Source organism: Salvelinus namaycush, chromosome 26, assembly GCF_016432855.1.
Source record: "Salvelinus namaycush isolate Seneca chromosome 26, SaNama_1.0, whole genome shotgun sequence".
NCBI lineage: Eukaryota > Metazoa > Chordata > Actinopteri > Salmoniformes > Salmonidae > Salvelinus > Salvelinus namaycush.
In genome coordinates, this window is record NC_052332.1 from 12,075,540 (window position 1) to 12,090,342 (window position 14,803).

A 14,803-nucleotide genomic window follows, 5' to 3' on the forward strand; every position below is an offset into this window, starting at 1 on the left:
GACACTGTTGATAGACTGGAGCTAACGCAGCTTCAAAAATAACATGCACATGAGTCCTTTCACCAATTCGGTGCCTTTTGAAAATTGTGACTTGGTGAAAAAAACATATTTGATTTCACATAATTGTTATATTCTGTCATAAAGAACACATGTTTCACTTCAACCTCTCATGAGGTTACATTTTTAAAAAGCCTATAAAAAGTGCCTATTAAGTGGCAAATAAAGTAACAGGGTTGACCGTTTCACCTTAAATCAGCCATAAATCCTCTTGTGACAGGGTGAATGGAAGCTAGTTGTGTGCAACAGAGAGGGGCAATTGAATGCAAGCTTATTTTTTATTTGTTCATTTAAAAAAAAAAAACATTCCTAGCCTGTCTGTCTATGGGTAAGAGGGTTGACGTGTTATGCTTGAAAATGGCCGAAGAGAACCAGCTCACCTGCTTTTACACTATGATTTGACTATTTGACATGTTCAATGTTTTTTTTTTTAAATAAATATTTTAAAAGGAATAGTTTCATCATATTAAAATGAAAATTCAGTTCACGTAACAGGGTTGACATTCAACATGAGGGACAGACGTGAATGAATCACCATGAAATAAATAATCATCTTCAGAAATTACTTTGTCAAAACAACAAAATTACTAGGGCTTTACAATGATGGTGAACACTTGGAGAAATGGAGTTAAGGGGTTTAAAATCTTCCTAGAGGTCACAGATGGTGCACCGAGGGACATGTTAAAATGCTGCATTTTGCCACTTTAGCAAGTCTTTATTCATATTGAAAATCAGATTTATTGAATTCTCCACATGACCTATATTAAAGGGCACTTCATTTAATATAACAGGCTTTTAAAATGCAATATTGGTGTACAATTTCTCCTTAAATTACCAAAGGGAAGCAAAAGGCGCTAATTTCGTTGAACGACCCACACCGGTGGCAATGACATCTCAAGTCTCCATATATGCAGTATTTCACGTTGACCCATATCTGTCTCTGTGCCTCTCTGGACACCTGTCATTATCTGTTTATCACAGCTCATCACGGCTCATTGACTCAGTACTGTGTTAATTGTCCCTCTTGTCCTCCCTTACAGAGTTGAATGAGGCCAGCTCTGCAGTCATATTCAATGGATAAGGGACTGTTTGTGTTTGTTTGTGGGGACATCAGTTAGGATCTGATGTATGGCCAACAATGTATGGCGATTAGTGCCAACAATGAGCTCATCAGGTCTCTTGTGCCCTGTCCCTGTGTCTGATATGGTTCCTGAACCATGTCGATGTAGGAGGACAGAGAGGGGCATAGAAGAATGTATAGAGAGTGTATAGAGAGTGTTTAGAGAATGTAAAGAGAGTGTATAGAGTGTATAGAAGGGGGTATAGAAAGGTGTATAGAAGGGTGTATAGAGTGTATAGAGAGTGTATAGAAGGGGGTATAGAAGGGTGTATAGAAGGGTGTATAGAGTGTATAGAGAGTGTATAGAGAGTATAGAGTGTATAGAGAGTATAGAGAGTGTATAGAGAGTGTATAGAGTGTATAGAGAGAGTATAGAAGGGTGTATAGAGAGTGTATAGAGAGTGTATAGAAGGGTGTATAGAGAGTGTATAGAGTGTATAGAGAGAGTATAGAAGGGTGTATACAGAGTGTATAGAGAGTGTATAGAAGGGTGTATAGAGAGTGTATAGAGTGCATAGAGAGTGTATAGAAGGGTGTATAGAGAGTGTATAGAGTGTATAGAGAGTGTATAGTGTATAGAAGGGTGTATAGAGTGTATAGAGTGTATAGAGAGTGTATAGAAGAGTGTAGAGAGTGTATAGAAGGGTGTATAGAGAGTGTATAGAAGAGTGTAGAGAGTGTATAGAAGGGTGTATAGAGAGTGTATAGAGTGTATAGAAGGGTGTATAGAGAGTGTATTGAAGGGTATAGACTAGAGGGTGTGTGGACAAAACCACAGGCAGCAGTCTCTCATCTAACCACTGTCATAGAGTGACTGGACTCTAGAACCTTTAGAGGTAGTGCTGAGCGATTAACCAAAATTATTTTACTTTTTTTTTTATTAAACAACTAATTGACCGATGTCGGTTCAATTACTTGAATTCCATTTTGATTTTGTGGTGTGTGAGAAATCAACTAATTCATGAGAGAAATCAAGTCAAGAACTATGTGGGATGCTGGACTGAAGGGAGTTTAATCAAATATTCAACCTAGTTCAGTGCAGAAACGTGCCTGTTTCTTCTGGCTTGGGCAGAGACGGATGAGAGAGGAAGAGGTGAAGCAAGAGGTTTTACTCTCGCCAAAATCTGTACAAAATAAGCCCAATGAGTTTCTATGGGCTTATTTTGGACGTAAGCTTGTCACCTGCCTTCCCGCCTTTGGGAAAATGACTCCCATTGTAAGAGCGGAAGCATGAGCATCTTATCAGTATATACAGATCTCTGGGCGGATACACTTTTACACCTGCTACGTTAGGTTAGATACACACAGACCGCATAGACCGCATGAGAGAGGAATGTACAAAACACAATGACAAGAGGGACAGAGAGGTTGTGAAAGTATGCCTTATCTACTTTATTTATTTTTATTTAACTAGGCAAGTCAGTTAAAACTTCTTCAGGATTGGTGGGTACCCTGCGGGACGGTTGAGCTAATGTAGGCTAATGCGATTAGCATGAGGTTGTAAGTAACAAGAACATTTCCCAGGACATAGACATATCTGATATTGGCAGAAAGCTGAAATTATTGTTACTCTAACTGCACTGTCCAATTTACAGCAGCTATTACAGTGAAAGAATACCATGCTATTGTTTGAGAAGAGTGCACAGTTTTGAACATGAACAGTTATTAATAAACAAATTAGGCACATTTGGGTAGTCTTGATACAACATTTTGAACAGAAATGCAATGGTTCATTGGATCAGTTTGAAACGTTGCACATACACTGCTGCCATCTAGTGGACAAAATCGAAATTGCACCTGGGCTGGAATAATACATTATGGCCTTTCTCTTGCATTTCAAAGTTTCATTTCAAATTTTTTTTTTTTTCTTTGTATTATCCTTTACCAGATCTAATGTGTTATATTCTCCTACATTCCTTTCACATTTCCACAAATTTCAAAGTGTTTCCATTCAAATGGTACCAAGAATATGCATATCCTTGCTTCAGGGCCTGAGCAGTTAGATTTGGGTATGTCATTTTAGGCGAAAATTGTAAAAAAAGGTCCGATCCTTAAGAACAAATTCTTATTTACAATGATGGCCTACCCCAGCCAAATCCTAACCCGGACAACACTAGGCCACTTGTGCGCCGCCCTATGGGACTCCCAATCACAGCCTGGTGTGATACAGCCTGGAATCGAACCAGGGTCTGTAGTGACACCTCTAGCATTGAGATGTGGTGCCTTAGACCGCTGCGCCACTTGGGAGCCCTTTGAAGAACTAATAAAAGTATGTTGTTGACAGCTCTGCAGCATACTTAGGCAGGCTAGCTAAAAAGGATGACTAAAGACTGTACAGTATGGGGAGAACATAGATAACATTAGATGGTCTGGCTGGCTGACTGCTACTGCCTGAGCAGAGATGAGATGATGACTTTAAGGAATTAAAAATAATAAAGTCATCAAATAAAACAAAGTAATATACACAACTTTAATATTTTATTATTTCATAATCATTTCCTATTTTTCAATCGATGTCTACCCAATGTGGACCTGACAGAGACAATGGAATATTTTCAATGTTTTGGCAATTGAATGTTCACAATTATTCGTTTTGAAATTTCCATTAAAAAGCTCTAAAATCATTGTAGTGTCAATATTTCATGATGCATTTAACGTAAAAAAAAGATCAAGACCGAAATCGAAAAAACGTTATTATTTTTTAATAATCTAACTGAAACCGAACCAACCTAAAAAAAACACTAATAGCTCAGCACTATTAAGCAGAGACAGGTTAGAGCATTATTCTCTCTCTCTCTCTCTCTCTTTCTCTCCGTTTCTCTCTCTTTTCATGTAGTGTCCATTTATTCTGGCCTATATGCGTCCACAGTGCTGTGTGTGTGTTGTAGCGCTGGCCCAGATAAAAAAACAAAACACTATGGTTCCCTGAAAGCTCTCAGATACATTAGCACACTCTCTCACACGAAAACAAAAAAACAGATGCATCCTCTCCACTCTAAAATCTCTTCTAGCCTTTCATCAGACCACCTGGTAGCTGACACCTGCCTGCCTGCCTCCCTGCCTGCCTGCCTGCCTGCCTCCCTGTCTGCCTGCCTGCCTCCCTGTCTGCCTGCCTGCCTCCCTGTCTGCCTCCCTGTCTGCCTGCCTGCCTGCCTGCCTGCCTGCCTGCCTGTCTGTCTGTCTGTCTGTCTGTCTGTCTGTCTGTCTGTCTGTCTGTCTGTCTGTCTGTCTGTCTGTCTGTCTGTCTGTCTGTCTGTCTGTCTGTCGGTCGGTCGGTCGGTCGGTCGGTCGGTCGGTCGGTCGGTCGGTCGGTCGGTCTGTGTTGTCTGTCTGTCTGTCCGTCCGTCCGTCCGTCCGTCCGTCCTGAATATAGAACAGGCTGTGTTATACTGTAACAGAGAACACAGAGTACCGTGTGTGTGTGTGTGTGTGTGTTCATGACAGGAAATATGAAGCCATAAGCAACCATCAAGGTCACATTACTGCATCATAACGACAGGTACACATCTCTCACTGCATTCACAATGACATTCACTTACAGTTACAGTGAGTAACCTACATACAGTGGGGTCCGAAAATTTTTGACACCCTTGATCAATTATCATAAATGACAGTATAAAATAAATCATTCAAATACTGATCTATATTGTTTGATAAATAATTTGAAAATTATAGTATTTTACAATTGCTCAGAGAAAGAGGTTTTGTTTAAAAAGTTGTACTTTTTTTTTTAAGGCAGGGGTCAAAATTATTGACACCCCTAAAGAGTCTAATAAAAAAAGTCACCAAAAGTTGAGTTTTTGGTCCCATATTACTATCACGCAATGACTACATCAAGCTTGTGACTCTACAAACTTGTTGGATGCATTTGCTGTTTGTTTTGGTGTGTTTCAAATAATTTTGGGCCCAATAGAAATTAATGGGAAATAATGTATTATGTCATTTTTGAGTCCCTTTTATAGTAAATAAGAATATAATATATTTCGAAATACTTCTACATTAATGTGGATTCTACCATGATTACGGATAATCCTGAATTATTTGTGAATAATAATGAGTGACAAAGCTACAGGTCAAAGATCATAATCCCAAGACATGCTAACCTCTCACCATTACCAATAACAGGGGAGGTATGATCTTTGACCCTCTGTAACTTTCTCACTCATCATTATTCATGATTAATTCAGGATTATGTGTAGTCATGGTATTTGAATTATACAATGTCTTCTTACCATGCAGTGTAAACTAACATGGTGAAGTTATAGATCAGATTCTACATGGTCTGCATGAAACAACAGACTCATCAACAGTGTTGGGGAACATTACGCTTAAAGGTAACTCGTTACGTTGCATCGTTACTTGCATGACAAGTAACTCTCAGGAGATACCTTGCGTGTGTCGGGCATTCATTCTTATGCCCTATAGAGGGCAAACACTACCTTTGAATGGCTTGCATAGCCTACTGTCTGTACCCTAATTTATCACTCTGGGCTATACCAACTTAAGTAATAATGACAGACACAATATCTCTTTTACAATACTTAAAATGTATGATTTTGTTTAATTATGTACACAGAAGTATAAACGTATTGAAGTATAAACACATGTTTACGCAAACAAGAAAATGCTCATCCAGAGGCGGCGCTCCTAGTGGCCGGGGACTTTAATGCAGGGAAACTTAAATCTCCTTTAGCTCATTTCTACCAGCATGTTAAATGGGCAACCAGAGGGGAAAAAAACTCGGGACCACCTTTACTCCACACACAGAGACACGTACACAGCTCTCCCTTGCCCTCCATTTGGCAAATCTGACTCTATCCTCCAGATTTCTGCAAAAGCAAAAACTAAAGCAGGAAGTTCTAGTTATTCGCTCAATAAGGAAGTGGTCAGATGACGCAGATGCTAAGCTACAGGACTGTTTTGCTAGCACAGACTGGAATATGTTCCGGGACTCTTTCGATGGCATTGAGGAGTACACCACATCATTCACTGGCTTCATCAAGAAGTGCATCGATGATGTCGTACCCACAGTGACCGTACGTACACACCCCATCCAGAAGCTTTAAAATCTTGCACAAAATGTACCCTTTCAATAACTTGTTATAAAAATACATGGATGTAGAGGACATTTTCTGTGATAAAGAAGGAGAAACTATTATACACTTTTTTTATGAGTGTGACTCTGTGAAGTTATTTTGGAACTTGTATCAATAAGACTCATGTATTTACAATGGAGGACGTCATATGTTATTATTAAAATGAAAACAAAAGCACTGAGTGAGTCGTTAATTTCTTCATTCTCTCCGGTAAATTTTAGAGACACAAAAACAAATATTTGAAATCTGTCCCTGAATGCAATATATTTTTAATTGAAATCCAATATCTAATAAAATCTCTAGAACTAGTCAATAACAAAAAAAACACTGTATTCTTAGAACACTATCATAAGTTTACACAACTGTTTACACAACTGTAACCCCTGGCTTTTTATATATTTTTTCTTTTTTTTCTTTTATGAAAATTTACTTTTGAAAGTCAATCCTTGTGATTAATTTTTTTTAACTTTTAATGCTATTTTATGTTTATACAGAAAAAATATACATGTAGTGATGTCTTATGTCCTCCGACGAACCATCAAACAGGCAAAGCATCAACACAGGACTAAGATTGAATCGTACTACACCGGTTCCGACACTCGTCAGATCATGGCAGGGCTTGCAAACTATTACGGACTACAAACGGAAGCATAGCCGCAAGCTGCCCAGTGACACGAGCCTACCAGACGAGCTAAATAACTTCTATGCTTGATTCGAGGCAAGCAACACTGAAGCATGCATGAGAGCATCAGCTGTTCCGGACGACTGTGTGATCACGCTCTCAATGTAAAGGCAATGCTACCAAATACTAATTGACTGTATGTAAACTTCTGACCCACTGGGAATGTGATGAAAGAAATAAAAGCTGAAATAAATCATTCTCTACTATTATTCTGACATTTCACATTCTTAAAATAAAGTGGTGATCCTAACTGACCTGAGACAGGGACATTTTATTAGGATTAAATGTCAGGAATTGTGAAAAACTGAGTTTAAATGTATTTAGCTAAGGTGTATGTAAACTTCCGACTTCAACTGTATTTACATATCTGTCATATTAAATACTGGCATGTGTGGTGACCATTAGACCTTTTTTCCCCCACTACTTTCCCACTAACTGAAATATCACTGGTTCGAATCCCGAGCCGTCTAGGTGGAAAGAAATATGACGATTTGCCCTTGAGCAATGCACTTAACCACAAGCTCTGGATAAGAGCGTCTGATAAAATGACTAAAATGTAATAATTCAGTTTGAGTCGTCAGGCAACGATAGCAGAGCCTCCTGAAGTAATAATAAATAATAATTTATCCAACTTTAATAGCGCTATTCATTACATAAATAATCTCAGTGTTTTAAAGCAACTTTAAAAAGACAAGTAATTTTGAAAAACAACAACAACGACATCATTCATGAGATAGAAAGTCATGAGAGAGTCAGGAAAGTGATGGGCAGCTAGCTGACTTGTATGGAGGGTTTGTGTGAGAGATGAGTTGTGAGCTTGTGACAGAGGTTACATATGAGGTAGAAATTAGGTCAACACTCAGACTCCTGAAGACCATGGACCTGCAAGACCCATTACTTACACAGATATTAAAAAAACAAAACAAAAATGTGTTACACAGTGCACACACTGCGGGGTCGGAAACACCCGGATGCATCCGGATTTCAGGGGAAATGGAACGAGAGTCTATGATGCGACTTCAGCTTTTCTTAGGGATAGGAGTCCCGCTTCCGGTGATACTGGAGGGCCCGCAATTCAAATAAATAATCATAAATATTATGGATTTTAAACATTTATGTACATATAAGTGTCTTATATCGGCTGAAAGCTTAAATTCTTGTTAATCTAACTGCACTGTCTGATTTACAGTAGCTATTACAGTGAAAACATGCCATATGATTGTTTGATGACGGCACCCCACATCAAAATATTTTTCCACCGGCACAGGTTTCATACATTCACAAAAAACGATTAAATATTCACTTACTTTTTCAAAATCTTACTCTGATTTGTCATTCAAAGGGTTCCAGCTATAACATAGTAGTAGTTTCGTTTTGTTAGATAAAATCCTTCTTTATATCCCAAAAAGTCTGTTAAGTTGCCGCCATCGATTTGAGTAATCCACTCGTTCAACATGCAGAGAAAGAAATCCGAAAATCTACCCCTAAACTTTGTTTCAACAAGTCAAAATACAATTTTATTTACTCCTCAGATACCTTAAAATGTAATTAAACTATAATATTTCTTACGGAAAGAAGTATGTTCAATATGAAACCGATTTTAGCAGGTGTGTAATGTCTTCATGTCGCGCGCAAACAAGAATTTACAAGACTGTGTCCTTCTGCTATAACTGATATTTCTTATTTGTTCTTTAAGTTACACACCTGAAACATTGAACATAGACTGCTGTGACGCTGTGGAAGCCATAGGAATTGCATCCAGGGAGCTAATTTCAATATGACCTTACTCTTACATTTCTAAGAGGATGGTTTCTCAAAATCAAAAAATTCTGGTTGGTTTTTCTTTGGATTTTCTCCTACCTTATTTATTGTGTTATATTCTCCTACATTATTTTAACATTTCTACAAACTTCAAAGTGTTTCCAGGGCCTGAGCTACAGGCAGTTTATTTTGGGCACGTCATTCAGACAGGAAGTGGAGAAAAAAGGGGCCTAGCCCTAAGAAGTTTTAACAAAGTAACACTCCAGTTTAACTCCTCCTCCACATTTACTTGATTGGTTCAACAGTGCAGAAGACGGCTTCTGGTATGGCGCAGAGCTGATCAGTCACATCTTTTTTTTAAGCTCTTTTTTAAGCTTTTTTAAGCAGGATTTGAAAGAAATCCTGAAATAAGTTCACCCTTAAGCTTAATGTACCAGGAAAGGCAGTAATAGTGTATTAGCTTCTGAAACCCACAATGCCGACAAAGAAAAGTCACACCAAAAAGTCAGACTTAACGAGTGAAAGTTTAGAGTCTGAGGAAGAAGGCGCCATGCTAGCTTCATGTGCTAGTGGTGGAAGCAGGACTGAGGCGATAAACAAGTGCAGTGCCATTAGCTCCAAAGATATCCTCAAGGCCATCAAAGATATGAATACAGAATTCTCTACAAATCTGAAAATGTACTGTCTGCAGTGGACAACGTTAAAAAGGAAGTCAAAGAATGTGCTGGGCAAATCTCTCAGGCTGAGGTACGCATCTCTGGAACCGAAGACAACATTATAGCCCTGCAGGCAACGACCACCGCTCTTGAGGAAAAGGTTGAATCGCTTACCTATACACTAGTTGATTTGGAGGGCCGCAGCAGGAGATGGAACTTGAGACTAGTACATCTCCCCGAAGGCGCTGAGGGGAGTGATGCTTGCTCATTCCTAGAGTGGTGGCTTCCCGAGGCTCTGGAGATGGAGCCAGAATTTATCCGTTATGAAGGATTTAAACTTAATAGAGATTTGGAGAGAAATGAAACCAGATGATGTGGAGTACTCCTGTTACTCACCAGACCTATTCCCAAATCGACAATTCTTTGATCTCTGCAGCATAACGCTCTAAAATTGAAGATTGCTTCTATGATAGCATTGTCATCTCTAACCACTCTCCAGCATCTCTTATATATTCCGATTCTAATTTAGTTGGTGTTCCACCTAAATGGCACTTCCAACCTAAATGGCTGCAAGATACAAGTTTTACAGAATACATTGGACAGCAAATTGACCTATACTTTTCAATTAATACAGCACAGACTTCAGCTTGTACTGGATGGGAAGCCTATAAAGCTTTCATAAGGGGTCAAATTATAAATTTAAATCAGCTCCAAGTCAACAAATACTCGTCAAAAAATGAAATTACTTGAAAACAAAATTAAAACTCTGCAGGTAGAGCTGCAACAAGCTTAATGAGACTTAACCAATCATATTATGACTAGGGCGAAAAAGCTGGGAAGCTGTTGGCCTGGCGAATCAAACAGCAGCAGGAAGAGAGGGCAATCAATTCAGGATGCAGGTGGAGCTGTGACGGTAGACCCTCGGGAGATGAACAATACCTTTAAATCCTTTTATGAAAAATTATATGCATCAGAGTATCCTCCTGAAACTGATACCCAGGCTAGTTTTTAGATAGATTTATCTGAAATATTGGGAAACTCCAATCTAAGGACATTCTTAATGCTGAGCTGACTGTGGAGGAAATGTCCAATGCAATTGATAGTATAAAGGCGGGGAGGGCATCTGGCCCAGATGGGCTGCCCATTGACATCTACAAGAGATTTAAGAACAAACTGCACTCCCCTCCTGGAGATGTTTTTGAAATCTTACGAAACTGGTCTCCTGCCCCCTTCTTTGAGAGGAGCTCTGATCACTCTGCTCCTAAAACCTAGAAAGCTGCATACCAAATGTGATTCCTATCGTGCTATTTCACGTTTGAATTCTGACACTAAGGTTCTTTGTAAAGCACTTGCGAGGAGGTTGGAGGGTTTTCTCCCGGATGTGCTGGGTAGAGACCACAATGGCCTTATTCAAGGTTGTGAAAGATTTCATAACGTTAGGAGAGTGATAAATGTTCTACATGCTAGATTTGGGTCATCAGACACTGTGATCCTGTCGCTGGACCAGAGAAGGCCTTCGACAGGGTTGAGTGGCCCTACCTTTTTGAAGTGTTAACTCGTTTTGGTTGTGGTAAGAGCTTTTGTAAATAGATGAAGATACTATATACAAATCCCACTGCAGAGATCCTTACTACTAATTCAGAATCTAAACCTTTTGACATCTGCAGGGGTTCTAGGCAGGGCTACTCTCTTTCGCCTCTCCTGTTTATCCTAGCCATTGAGCCTCTAGCCATAGCTGTTAGGTCCCACCCCAATAGTTCAGGTATCAGAATAGATCAGATGGAACATCGAATTGCCCTTTATGCAGACAATGTAATTTTGTTTCTTACAGACTTGTGCAATTCCATACCTGCAATTCTGGACCTAATCAAAGAGTTTTGTATCTCAGGATACAAAATAAATAATGCAAAATCCTCAAATATGATGCTAAAGGAGGAGGAAAGATGTAGACCTACACCTCTGACATCTTTTTTTAATGCAACGGAATGCTTTACATATCTCGGCATTCGTATTGCGCCAGAGATTGACCCCATAGTCTCAACTAACTATGATCCTGTCGTAGATTCAATAACTCAATCGATAGATGGATGGTCATCTTCACCTATATCTTTATTTGGCCGGATTAACATTCTCCCAAAACTGTTGTATCTATTTCAGAACATTCCCTTGCCACCACCTCCATCCCTCTTTACAAGGCTTAAAAAGATGTTCACTATATTTATCTGGAATAACAGATGTCCCAGAGTTCGCTTGTCCTTATTGTACCTACCGTATGACAGAGGGGGGCTCCATTTGCATTAATATCCAGTGGTACTACTGGGCAGCTCAGCTTCGCACTCCTATGTACTATTTTACCTCCGTGTCTCTCCCTTCGTGGATGGAGATTGAAATGTCTTCAGTTGTACCCAAATCCCCCCTTAACCTCTACATTTACTCAGCTGATATCAAGACAAAAAAAAATCATCCCTTTGTTTTTAATACGGTCAACGTTTGGTATGAGATGCAGAAGTTCCTTGGTGAAACGCATTCCTTGTCATGTTTTAGTTCTATCTGGGGAAACCACAGTTTCACTCCTGGGAGAGCTGATCCGGGTTTCCAACTATGGGCCAGCAAGTGTTCAAGGAAAGTTTGAGACCTGTAAAAATAAGGTATTTTTTATGTCATTTGAAGAACTCATAGCAAAATATGACATTCCTAGAAAACATTTTTTTTTTTAAACATTTGTTATATTTACAGCTAAGGAGCTTCCTCACGGCTGCCCAAAGCAAAATCTAACAGAACCCCTTCTGTCCACTTTAGAAAATACCATCTCAACCCATTGTAATGGTAGGAGTAGAATTTCAGCTCTATACAATATGAGTCTGGCTCAACCGAATCCTCTGGGCACAAACTGAACTCTTGGAAGGAAGATATTCGGGAGGACATAGTCTTGGACGAATGGGATCAATATATGTATTAAGGCTCAGACACAGACTGTGAATACTCGGCTAAAACTATTGCAATACAATTGGTTGATGCGAACATATGTAACCCCTGCTAAGTTAAATACGTTTAATAGTACAATTCCACATATACAGTGGGGAGAACAAGTATTTGATACACTGCCGATTTTGCTGGTTTTGGCCATTGTGGAGAGGTTGGAGTCTGTTTGATTGAGTGTGTGGACAGGTGTCTTTTATACAGGTAACGAGTTCAAACAGGTGCGGTTAATACAGGTAATGAGTGGAGAACAGGAGGGCTTCTTAAAGAAAAACTAACAGGTCTGTGAGAGCCGGAATTCTTACTGGTTGGTAGGTGATTAAATACTTATGTCATGCAATAAAATGCAAATTAATTACTTAAAAATCATACAATGTGATTTTCTGGATTTTTGTTTTAGATTCCATCTCTCACAGTTGAAGTGTACCTATGATAAAAATTACAGACCTCTACATGCTTTGTAAGTAGGAAAACCTGGAAAATCGGCAGTGTGTCAAATACTTGTTCTCCCCGCTGTATGCTACAAGTGCAATCACTCTAAAGGATCTCTGGTTCATTGTCTGTGGGACTGTGAGAAAATTCTAGATTTTTGGAAGGAGGTATCACATATGATATCCCAAATAGTATCAGTAAAATTGCCTCTCCATCCCAAAGTGTTTATCCTGGGGTTCTACCCAATCAATCCTCATCTAAAGAACCAAGTACAAACACTTGTGCTTGTTGCAAGCAAAACGCTTGATAGCTCTTGCCTGGAAAAGTGTGAACAGGCCTAGTATTGCCCAATGGCTTAGGGGAATGTCGTCTTGCCTAACAATGGAAAATATAACATATACGGTTAAGTGTAAACAAGACACATTTGAAAAGGTTTGTGGACCATTTGGGGATTTTGTTGAGCAGAGTGATGTGGGTGAAATATTGGCTAACGAAGCGAACTCTGGGTAGTGTACTATGATTTGTGTGCATGTGGGGTGGTGGTGAGAGATATCCGATTGGCTTGTGGCGCTGTGTTTCATCTGAAATGTGTCCCAAATATGTTCTATCCTATTAGATCAGACCACTGTAAAATGTAATTTTGGTGGTTTTATGCTTCTGTAACACTTTTGTTCTGTCTTAGATGTTTTATAATTTATTTATTTTTTGTTGCTGTTAACTTTTGATGTGGTTTTGCTGTTATTTTTTTCATTGCATATTTCTGCTTATTTCTGTCTTGTTAAAGAAGAAAAATCAATAAACATGTTGTTACATTTTTTTTTTAAACAGTGCAGAAGAGAACCTCCCCCAACAGTATATATATTTATTTTACGCCTGCTACGTTAGGTTACACACAGTTTACTCAAGGAGCTACAGCACTACATCACACCTGTTATTAAAAAAAATATAGACTAATCTTCCATTGATTATTTGAATCAAGTTAGTGCTAGGCTGTAACAAAACCCTGCATCCACAGAGTGGAGGTTCCCTACTGGACAGGCTGTGTGAGAAGCCCTGGAGTGTACAGAGTAAAGCCCGACATCATCAGCCCTCTCACATGTGACTATTCACTTCACAACCCTGCACTGTTGCTCTGTCCACAGGGGTAAACAACAACTGCTCTTACACAGACACACACGAATACACACGTACACACACACACCAGTGTTTGGGTGGCTTATCAACAACATGACTGAGGTCCTGTAGGGAATAGAATGAGCTCATCACCAGGGCTTCAACACTCAATAGCATCAATGATACCTTCTCGTACCATGAGAGAGAAAGCGAGAGAAAGAGTCTCCCTCTCTCTATCTCTCATCTGTCCTCAACTCATGATACAGATCTATAAAGGCCATTCAGTTATTAGGCCGTAACGACAATAAGCCATCGTATATCATTACACTTCACAAGGTACGGCTTCACAGGCCTCCCTCCCACTGTGCTAGACAATTACGTAAACGTGGGTCCGAATCGGCCCCATTCAGGCCTGATATCCATTGGAATGGACGATCCACAATGTGAACGTGAACGGTTACCTCAGCCTCATTGGAAGTGGTGAAAGGAGTTCAGTAATGTGATGGCGTTGCGTCGGTCTGCCCTCATGCTTTACTCACAAACACACACAGACACACAGACACACAGACACAAACACACACAGACACACAGGCACACAGACACACAGACACACAGACACACAGACACACAGTGTGTGTTGACATGCTCCTCATGTTTACAACCCGTTTCTCAGATGTCCACATGTCATCCAGTCCAGCCAGCCCTGTCACGTCACATGTTACTTTGTCACTAGACTCTCGGTGACACCCTTTGCGAAGTCCGTTACCCCTCTGTTATACGACCCACATAACACTGTGTCATACTGATGACATTACAGATGAGAGATGTCAGTCGGCCGGTCAGTTAATTAATCAGTCAGCTTGTCTATCTATCAATTAGTCAATCATGTTTTATTTGTATAACGCTG

At 39.6% G+C, this 14,803-nt stretch overlaps 1 protein-coding gene across 1 annotated transcript in view; it reads right to left on the reverse strand.

Annotated features, from left to right (window-relative positions):
* LOC120021877 (high affinity cAMP-specific and IBMX-insensitive 3',5'-cyclic phosphodiesterase 8B-like) overlaps positions 1 to 14,803 on the reverse strand; it is an 80,020-nt gene that overhangs the window by 62,612 nt on the left and 2,605 nt on the right. The gene's annotated exons all lie outside the window — the stretch shown is intronic.